At 46.5% G+C, this 9,297-nt stretch overlaps 1 protein-coding gene across 1 annotated transcript in view; it reads right to left on the reverse strand.

Moving 5' to 3' along the window:
• LOC137443377 (NBAS subunit of NRZ tethering complex-like) overlaps positions 1-1,003 on the reverse strand; it is a 133,956-nt gene extending 132,953 nt beyond the window's left edge. Inside the window, exon 1 of the mRNA XM_068143015.1 lies at positions 825-1,003. The gene's annotated coding sequence lies outside the window, so the exon portion shown is untranslated. The remainder of the gene's footprint in view (positions 1-824) is intronic.
• Between the last annotated feature and the right edge of the window lie 8,294 nt (positions 1,004-9,297).

A 9,297-nucleotide genomic window follows, 5' to 3' on the forward strand; every position in this document is an offset into this window, starting at 1 on the left:
ATGTTTTCAAAATGCAACAAGAAAAAAAAAAGCATAAAAAGGTTTTCACTGAAAAATGCACACCCTGATGTTTGAATATTGCTATACATTTCAACAACAATTCTCCCCAATGTCCCTCATAAAATCTATTGATGTTATTGATCTTGTATAAATCCTAGCCCAAGGAAATGAAGGGAACCTAAAAGAAAGGAAATGAAACACACATCTATAGATTTATTAAAATAAAATAAAGAAACATTTATCAGGCCTGACAGAATCCTTTTCTATACAAAATGAAAAAGACCCTCAGATAAAATTATCATTTTCCATCTCACACCAGATAACCATAAATTTCCAGACTGAGACAACATATACAAAAGAATATATATAGGTTGAAATTTTATTTTTTCTCCTGAAGTAGTAGTCTCACAGTCTATAATATAGGCAAAACTTAGTTTTTTACTGTAACATTTGTGCATAGATCACTCAAGAGAAAAGCATAATACCCAATAACAGTCTGGGCAATGTGTTTACATTTCTAGTAAAAATTTGTCTGATTCATTTTTTTCTGCCCATATTAGCTAATAAAAAATATTGTAAGGCTTGAGAAATAAATATGGAACTCAAAAAACTCCTCACCTTGAGCCTAAACTTCCCCTGGCCCAGCTCGAGACTCAGTCTCTCCTCATAGGGCCTCGTTGCCCTTCTCTGGACATGTTCAATAGATGTAAGCATAAATTTTAATAAAGCTCACTACTTTTTTTTCCCCTCAGGAAAGAAGCCCATGTTACATTCCATAAACTTAAAAATGTATTAATTTTATTTTTTTATTGCAAACATCATACCTCTCAGTACATTGTCATTTCATAAAAGTCCAAGTAACTCCAATTTCTAAGACACTGTTACAGTTTGAGCTGGGTGCCCCCCTGCAATGTTTACTTCCTGTGTCCAGAAGTCCAGCCCAGAGGGGTGGACACAGGAAGTTATGTAGTATTTCATACCACAATCCTTTGCACCACTATAAGATCCAGTGCGGAGTCTAGCACTATCTCTTTTCTTCCTCCTCCGTCAGCCGGTAACTGGGGAGATGTCTCCTGGCTTTGGGCCTGGCTAGGCCCAAGGCCACGGGGGGATGGGCAGTCTCAGATCTGGCCAGCTGAGACTAGCCTAGCAGTGGGAGGGGGAAGAAGGAGCCCTGGGGGTCTCGGATGTACCCTCAGGTGGGGATGGGGTCTCTCTGGGTCTGCTTTGGGATTTTTCTTTGTCACTCTGCTTTTGCTTTTCTGTAAAGGTTCACTGCTTTCTATTTAAACTTTCTATCACTTTTGCAATCCATTTGTCTGAGTGTTTATTGTTGCCAGGGGTGGGGAAGGGGGCTGCCTCAACCCAGCACATTCTTGGTAGCAGAGGATGGTTGAGGTGGGCAGAGGATCTGCCCCCAACCCCTTTACATTCTTGGCGAGCCAGCCAGGAGAAGGAGTTGGTTATTGTGGCTACTCTGCAGATCGGATTGCAAAAGATAAGAGAGTTTAAATTTAGTTCTGGGCGTCGGTTTGGTTTTTTGGCAGTTGGGGGCTCGTGTTGTTGTTGGGGCGACTGTGTTAAGTTCTTGTGGATTGCAGGGGGACTCCTGGTGCGTGACTGGTGGCAGAGAGTCTCTCCTGCTATTCCAAGCAGGGGTGGTTCTTAACCATCGGAATGGGGGCACCGCTTGAGAATGCGGGACCTGCCTTCCCCCACCTTTATTCTCTGCGGAGCGGTAGAAGCGGCAGGGAGTGAAGTGGGGGAGGAGCAGTGGCGAGCAGATCAAAGTCAGGTCCGTTCTCGCTGCGGGGTAGGGCCAGCCGCGGCGAGCGGGCGAGCTCGACTCCCTATGGGCGAACGGGGATTCCAGCTGAAAGCTGTTCTCAAGGGCCCTGAGGACGTGCTCATGGCTTTTGCTGGATGAGGCGTTTGAATGCCCGAGGGGTGGAGGCGATTTTGATTCTGTACCGCGGCGGCAGAGGTGGGCGGAGCCCTGCTGTGCCCTCGGAGCGGCGGCGGCGGCGGTCCCCGGCCGTCCGCTTGAGCTGCGGTGGCGGCGGGACCGGCCGTGCGCTCGGAGCGGCGGTGGCGGTCCCCGGCCGTCCACTTGAACTGCGGTGGCGGCGGGACCTGCCGTGCGCTCGGGCTGCGGCGGCGGTGAGCACAGCCGTGCGCTCGGAGCGGCGGCGGCGGTGAGCACGGCCATGCGCTCGGGCTGCGGCAGGGCCGGCCCTAGTCTCTTCCCCAACCTTTTCGGACGAGTTCCGAAAATGGCGCCGAGCACCTGGCTCCACCTCCCTTCTTCTCACTAGGTTGTGGTGCAGCCCCTCCCTCCGCCAGGGGAGGTTAAGTTGTTGGATGCTGTCACGTCTGGGTACGCGAACGCCTAGCGGGAAGGCGGTGTACCGTGACATGCATCTGTAGAGCCTCGGGCCGCGGCTGGAAGCGGTCAGCACTGGGCTTGGGATAGGTCCGTGCAGGGTTGTGAAAGGCTCAGCGTGCTGTTTTCCTGCAGGGGTGGAGAAGCAGTTAGAGCCTGATTGTTCTGACTGGCTTGCCCCAGAGGTGGAAACATGCCGCTGAGTAAATAGAGATGGGAATAAAGGTTTGGTTGAGAAGTTGTGAGGTTCCTTCCAGGTGACCAGGATGTCCAACGGATCCATGAAGAGCTTGCACCGCAGAAGAGTGAAATCTGCATCGCTGAGAGGTTCTACTAGATGAAGGAAGAAGAACTGGAATGGACTGACACTAGAGCCTGAATGAGAGACTGTTTGGGTGGACGCCCAGATGAAGATATGGACTTCGCCGAACATGTCATCGGAAGATTTCTGATTTGATGATGTGTTTGGGTGCAAAGATTGTGGTATGAAATAAGGGGTGGTATGTTACAGTTTGAGCTGGGTGCCCCCCTGCAATGTTTACTTCCTGTGTCCAGAAGTCCAGCCCAGAGGGGTGGACACAGGAAATTATGTAGTATTTCATACCACAATCCTTTGCACCACTATAAGATCCAGTGCGGAGTCTAGCACGTTCTCTTTTCTTCCTCCTCCGTCAGCCGGTAACTGGGGAGATGTCTCCTGGCTTTGGGCCTGGCTAGGCCCAAGGCCACGGGGGGATGGGCAGTCTCAGATCTGGCCAGCTGAGACTAGCCTAGCAGTGGGAGGGGGAAGAAGGAGCCCTGGGGGTCTCGGATGTACCCTCAGGTGGGGATGGGGTCTCTCTGGGTCTGCTTTGGGATTTTTCTTTGTCACTCTGCTTTTGCTTTTCTGTAAAGGTTCACTGCTTTCTATTTAAACTTTCCATCACTTTTGCAATCCGTTTGTCTGAGTGTTTATTGTTGCCAGGGGTGGGGAAGGGGGCTGCCTCAACCCAGCACAAATGTTTACTTCCTGTGTCCAGAAGTCCAGCCCAGAGGGGTGGACACAGGAAGTTATGTAGTATTTCATACCACAATCCTTTGCACCACTATAAGATCCAGTGCGGAGTCTAGCACTATCTCTTTTCTTCCTCCTCCGTCAGCCGGTAACTGGGGAGATGTCTCCTGGCTTTGGGCCTGGCTAGGCCCAAGGCCACGGGGGGATGGGCAGTCTCAGATCTGGCCAGCTGAGACTAGCCTAGCAGTGGGAGGGGGAAGAAGGAGCCCTGGGGGTCTCGGATGTACCCTCAGGTGGGGATGGGGTCTCTCTGGGTCTGCTTTGGGATTTTTCTTTGTCACTCTGCTTTTGCTTTTCTGTAAAGGTTCACTGCTTTCTATTTAAACTTTCTATCACTTTTGCAATCCATTTGTCTGAGTGTTTATTGTTGCCAGGGGTGGGGAAGGGGGCTGCCTCAACCCAGCACAACATTGCAGGGGGGCACCCAGCTCAAACTGTAACATACCACCCCTTATTTCATACCATAATCTTTGCACCCAAACACATCATTAAATCAGAAATCTTCCAATGACATGTTCGGCGAAGTCCATATCTTCATCTGGGCGTCCACCCAAACAGTCTCTCATTCAGGCTCTAGTGTCCATCCATTCCAGTTCTTCTTCCCTCATCTAGTAGAACCTCTCGGCGATGCAGAGTTCACTCTTCTGCGGTGCAAGCTCTTCATGGATCCGTTGGACATCCTGGTCACCTGGAAGGAACCTCACAACTTCTCAACCAAACCTTTATTCCCATCTCTATTTACTCAGCGGCATATTTCCACCCCTGGGGCAAGCCAGTCAGAACAATCAGGCTCTAACTGCTTCTCCACCCCTGCAGGAAAACAGCACGCTGAGCCTTTCACAACCCTGCACGGACCTATCCCAAGCCCAGTGCTGACCGCTTCCAGCCGCGGCCCGAGGCTCTACAGATGCTTGTCACAGTACACCGCCTTCCCGCTAGGCGTTCGCGTACCCAGACGTGACAGCATCCAACAACTTAACCTCCCCTGGCGGAGGGAGGGGCTGCACCACAACCTAGTGAGAAGAGGGGAGGTGGAGCCAGGTGCTCGGCGCCATTTTCGGAACTCGTCCGAAAAAGTCGGGGAAGAGACTAGGGCCGGCCCCGCCGCACCCGAGCGCACGGCCAGGACCGCCGCCGCCGCTCCGAGCGCACAGCCGGTCCCGCCGCCACCGCAGCCCGAGCGCACGGCCAGGACCGCCGGCGCCGCTCCGAGCGCACAGCAGGGCTCCGCCCACCTCTGCCGCCGCGGTACAGAATCAAAATCGCCTCCACCCCTCGGGCATTCAAACGCCTCCTCCAGCAAAAGCCATAAGCACGTCCTCAGGGCCCTTGAGAACAGCTTTCAGCTGGAGTCCCCGTTCGCCCATAGAGAGCCGAGCTCGCCCGCTCGCCGCGGCTGACCCTACCCCGCAGCGAGAGCGGACCTGACTTTGATCTGCTCGCCACTGCTCCTCCCCCACTTCACTCCCTGCCGCTTCTACCGCTCCGCAGAGAATAAAGGTGGGGGAAGGCAGGTCCCGCATTCTCAAGCGGTGCCCCCATTCCGATGGTTAAGAACCACCCCTGCTTGGAATAGCAGGAGGGACTCTCTGCCACCAGTCACGCACCAGGAGTCCCCCTGCAATCCACTAGAACTTAACACAATCGCCCCAACAACAACACGAGCCCCCAGCTGCCAGAAAACCAAAACGACGCCCAGAACTAAATTTAAACTCCCTTATCTTTTGCAATCCGATCTGCAGAGTAGCCACAATAACCAACTCCTACTCCTAGCCGGCTCGCCAAAAATGTAAAAAGGGGTTGGGGGCAGATCCTCTGCCCACCTTAACCATCCTCTGCTACCAAGAAATGTGCTGGGTTGAGGCAGCCCCCTTCCCCACCCCTGGCAACAATAAACACTCAGACAAACGGATTGCAAAAGTGATGGAAAGTTTAAATAGAAAGCAGTGAACCTTTACAGAAAAGCAAAAGCAGAGTGACAAAGAAAAATCCCAAAGCAGACCCAGAGAGACCCCATCCCCACCTGAGGGTACATCCGAGACCCCCAGGGCTCCTTCTTCCCCCTCCCACTGCTAGGCTAGTCTCAGCTGGCCAGATCTGAGACTGCCCATCCCCCCGTGGCCTTGGGCCTAGCCAGGCCCAAAGCCAGGAGACATCTCCCCAGTTACCGGCTGACGGAGGAGGAAGAAAAGAGAACGTGCTAGACTCCGCACTGGATCTTATAGTGGTGCAAAGGATTGTGGTATGAAATACTACATAATTTCCTGTGTCCACCCCTCTGGGCTGGACTTCTGGACACAGGAAGTAAACATTGCAGGGGGGCACCCAGCTCAAACTGTAACAGACACCTTAAAATATAAATAATTATTTGTTCAAGCAAGAATCAACATGCTTGCATATGGCATGAAAATTTGTGGAATGGAAGCATTACATAAAAATAGTCAAGTGGTACAGGAGACAATGAAGTGAGGAAAAGGAACTTCTTTGACTTTAACTTTGCAGATTATGGATAAGACACCAGGCATATTAATCTTTCAAAGCAGTTCCTCACTCATCTCCAGGAATGATTTATGTCATCAAATCTCAATAGCATGCTCTGTGATTTAATGCATTTCATTTAGAGCAAGGCAGACCTTCTTAATCTGCCCACAAGAAAGGTATGAGCTAGATATATGAAAAGTTGAAGTTCACCTTAGCAATGAAAGCTTGCCAGTCTTGCCATTTTGCAAAAGAGAACAGCAGATGCCTGTACCCAGGTAACAGTGACCAAGTGATCATGAACTGACCAGTCATTCAGGTCATATATCTGAAAAATGGTGTCTGTGAGTTTGCCTCTAGGAAAGTTTTCTGCACTTTGCAGGGTCTGTAATGCAAAAGAAGCTATGGAATAGAAATTAGGACAAATCACCTCAACCCAGAAAGCCACACAATCAGGCTTTTCCTTTCCTTCTAACCCCTATAATCTTATTAACCCTGTGAATCCTTTGTTGCAAACCCAAGAGACGGCCTGGAGGATACCCTCAGACTGTCTAGCCTTTCAGTTGTAGCATGTTCTCAAAGGATTTGCTTTAATTCCCTCAAGTCAAGTAAAATGTATGACCTATATCTCTTTTTCTCAGTAATTGCTCTTGTGGGCATCAGAGAGGATTATGTGTTGCTCTGACTAATGCAGCCAAGGGAGCAGGAGCTAAGAGTTCAGATGTCTATATAATGTGTGCATTTTACTAGTTGATATCCACTTAGCCTACAGGTTTCTTGTTCACCAGACATCCAAAAAGCTTGTCTAGTTTCCCAGTCTAAATCACCACCCTGAAGCTAAAATGATGTTGCAAAACCTGGAAGACCCAGACAGCTTTTCCAGATGCAGCTCAAATGCATCTAATTGGACCAGGATAATTTAAAGTGAGGTATGTTATGTCTCTCAGAGTTTGTAGGGTACCCTGTAGACATTTACCACCCCACAGTATCCATCACTGTACTGAAAAAAATTAAAATCCTACACTATGCAATGTGGTTGTGCCATGGCCATTACTGTACCTTGTCTTCTTATCACATTTCTGAAACCCCAAAATTTAAATGTTTACATGTGGTATAAAATGTTATATATTTATAAAGTGTATGTGTTAGACATTATGGCAGAATTAGTCTCTAAGAGGACTTCAGAAGGAAAAACTGGATGTATATTGTGCTATACTAACATCCTAAAGCAGCCCACAAACAGTATATAAAAAAGCATAATGAGGATTTATATAATCCATAGTTTTCATTATGTATATTTTATCGAAAGTGAAGTAATTATTGTGCTACAGTTAGCAATTAAAATGACCATATAAATGTTAAGAAGCTGGTATGAGCTCTTCAGGTACAGCAGTTAGTAATTTCTTCAATGTATTTAACTGTCAAAATGTTTATAGCTCATGGAGGAATTAAAGACTCTTTTTTTCACTATTAAAAATAGAAAATACAAACTGATATCTTGCTTTATTCCAGCTGGTAGTTTAACTTTGAGAAATACAATAATCCAATGTCTAATACTTTAAGAAACAAGAAAAACTATAATATTCTCCTACTCTCATCCACCTAGAAACTAAATTCATAGTGGGGAAAAAAACCTGCTGAATTTTACACTGAGGAAGCCAGTTCATTTTAGATTCAAGGGGTTTTTCCATTTATTGTTGTGGATTAGTTTTATGCTTTACACTTTTATACCAAACCAAGAATGAGTTATCAGAAGTGTACCTAAGAACACCGCCCTTTGAATAACTCCTTTTCCTGCTTTGGAAATGGATCTACTCTTATTTTTCCTACCTTGTAAGAACACTCCAAACACTTCATCCTCAGTTTGAGGATGCCTAGTTTCTCCCTCGATCATAGCAGAATGAACTCCATCTGATAAAGAAACTGAAGGAAAGATTTTTATATCACTGTCCCTTCAGAATAATAAATACTAGTATCCTTTTCAATTACATATCTATTTGATTTTTGCTTAAGAAGTTATATGTTGAGTGTCAGTGAGTCATTATGAAACTTAAATGAATTGAGATTGTGCTACTCTAAGGATTCCTGTTTCTGCTGCTGGTAAAGTTATTAAGAGTAAACAAGCCATGAACTGTGGCAGAGACCTGTAAAATTAAATAACTCAAAAGGACAGAAAGAGAGAAAATCTTAATTCAAGCCTTCCTTCTATTTTATTATTCTACCACACAGATTCATTTTAACAGTGTTTCTATAATTTGCAATGATTGCCAGTCTGTGAATTGTCAGTTAAACAAAACATTTCACATAAATAGTAATTTTCGGATTGGCTTTTTGCATCCCAGTGGAGCTCTCTAATTTGCAATGTACGTTTTATACTGGGGGAAACATGCCAGCATGACATACAATCAGTAAGGAAAAATGCACTTAATAATAATCAGTGAGAATAATATGTGCATTGCAGATCTGTTTCATGCTATCCCACATCTTTAAGAAATTAAGAATAATCCGATAGCTATGACTGAATATATTGCAAAAATAACAACAAAACACGTGACAGCAATGACAAGAATGTATCAGTAGGGGGTAAAAAAAAAAAAAAAAAAAGATGAGAAAGAAAAGAATATTTGAGTAGGAAAAGGCTACTTTTATTTTCAGTTCAGCGATAAGATTGCCATTTGGAAACTGTTGATCCCTAATGGCATGCTCGATCTATGTACAGATGAATACATCTATTCATAATAGATGCATTAGCCCTATGAGGAGAGGCTAAGGAAGTTGGGATTTTTTAGCCTGCGGAAGAGGAGGCTCAGGGGAGACCTTATTGCTCTCTACAAATACCTGAAGGGAGGTTGTAGATAGGTGGGGGTTGGTCTCTTCTCCCAGGCAACCAGCACCAGAACAAGAGGACACAGTCTCAAGCTGCACCAGGGGAAGTTTAGGCTAGAGGTGAGGAGAAAGTTCTTCACAGAAAGAGTTGTTGGCCATTGGAATGGGCTACCCAGGGATGTGGTGGAGTCACTGTCCCTGGAGGTGTTCAAAAAGGGATTGGACATGGCACTTGAAGCCATGATTTAGTGGTCATGAGGTGTTGAGTGACAGGTTGGACTTGATGATCTCCGAGGTCTTTTCCAACCTTATTGATTCTATGATTCTATGATTCTATGATTCTGGATACAGCTATTCCTCTAATTTTTTTTCTCATAATAAACATAATACTTCCTAGTTTCTTGAAACCTGGTGGTAAAGTGTTATATCATATATGGAATACGATATAACATGAAATGAAATACGATATAACTTGAACTGACCTTTTAAGCCTAAATTGTGTTTGTGGTGTTAGTCTGCCTTAGTATCGTTGCAGTTACCTCAATGGTTCTATCTA

Source organism: Melanerpes formicivorus, unplaced genomic scaffold (assembly GCF_026170545.1).
Source record: "Melanerpes formicivorus ecotype bairdi unplaced genomic scaffold, bMelFor1.0.p_v2 SCAF_9, whole genome shotgun sequence".
Classification (NCBI taxonomy): domain Eukaryota; kingdom Metazoa; phylum Chordata; class Aves; order Piciformes; family Picidae; genus Melanerpes; species Melanerpes formicivorus.